We start from the raw sequence: 1,597 nt of genomic DNA, 5'->3' as shown, positions 1-1,597 counted from the left end.
TGAACCTTGTGGTTCTACATGAATGCTTTTTGTGGTACGAATCCAGATCTTTATAACCACTGGGCCATTTTAGCTTGGTAAGGATATGCTGGATAATGTATTGGGTTGAGATCTTTGGTTTGCAAACCTGTTCCCCATCTTAGTGGATTGTGGTGGTTACAGTTGATACAATGCTTTATTTACAATTCCACCCTTCTATGAATAATTTTATGAACTCCTGTTTTATTATCTTGTGAGCCACTCAAAACCTGCTTGTGGGGTAGAGCAAGATATAAACTGAACAAATAAATACGAAAAAATGCTCATTGTAGCGTGTTGTAAGTGTAGTCCTGGCCTCTCTCTGCTCACAGGCTGTTTCTTGAAAATGGGAAAAGGCATGGTCTCAATCCAGTTTAGTTACCAGATTGACCACTCAGGGCAGTGCTCTTAGTCTCGGGGCTTTCAGGACTGTTTATCATACAATAAATGTCCAGTTTTCTGTGCGGGAAGGAGCCTTTAGCGTTTGAGGGAGGATTCTATGGATCATGGCCACACTGACACCAAACAGATTTTTCTGCAAACGTGGGGGACTCTGGGTTTCCAAAAGGATCTGAAAAGTTTTTTAAAAAATACATTGGGGGTTTAAATTCTCACCAAATTTAAAAAGTGTTCGCACATGTGCAGACAATGCACGTACCAGAAGAGTTGGTGGCCGCTGCAGGGAGCCACTTCGGGCCTGGCTGTGGCAGTAGAGGACAGTGGGAGCTGCTTCAATGTGAGTGGTGGGGTCTGGAGCTGTGCCAGCCTTGGCAATGTGCTCCTCTCCGTTTGTGTATTCTAATAAAGTCGGTGTTTGGAGCTGTGCACCGGCAAGACATCTTTCTGTAAACCTGATCAACATCCCAGATTTTGAGAAAAATGTGAAATCTTAAATACATTGGGGTTTTAAAAAAACCTGAAATGATAAATTAAGTGCCTGTAGCTTTAAGTAATTACTTATCTCATTGGCTGTTGCTAAGCAGTCATAGATTCTAAGCTTGGTTCTGTTAGTAAAAGGCAGGGGAAGGGGCAGGGCCCTTTCCAGACTTATTTTAGCCTTTGAGGGAAGCCTTATTGGTGCCAGGCCTGGGAAGGGTTGCCAGCTCCAGGTTGGGAAATTCCTGGAGATTTTGTAGTTGAGTCTGAGGAGGGCAGGCTTTGGGGAGAGGCTTCAGCTGGATATAATGCCATAGTGTCCATCTTCCAGAGCAGCCATTTTCTCCAGGGGAACAAAACACTGGAGTTCAGTTGAAATTCTGGCGATTATTAGGCCGATTTTTAGGCAGATCACTGAATGGCGGCTGTCATCGCTAAACAAGATGATTAATGGTCATTAGCACTTTATAATGTTAGAAGGTTTTAGGATTGTTTATAATTGTTATTTATATGTTTTTATTTTTATGTAAGCTGGCCTTGGCTGGGAGAGCGGGGTATAAATTTGGTAAATAAATTCTAGGAACGCTCCAGTTTCCATTTGGAGGCTGGCGAGCCTAGGCCTGGCAGCACCCTCTGGGTGACTTGATAGTGATACCACCTGATTCAGCTACGCCTGGCTGCTTGCTACGATTCAACAGAAGCC

This window comes from Gekko japonicus, unplaced genomic scaffold (genome assembly GCF_001447785.1).
Source record: "Gekko japonicus isolate JY-2015 unplaced genomic scaffold, Gekko_japonicus_V1.1 scaffold2010, whole genome shotgun sequence".
NCBI lineage: Eukaryota > Metazoa > Chordata > Lepidosauria > Squamata > Gekkonidae > Gekko > Gekko japonicus.
The sequence above is the reverse complement of the archived record's forward strand: the minus strand, read 5'-3'. Positions refer to the sequence as shown.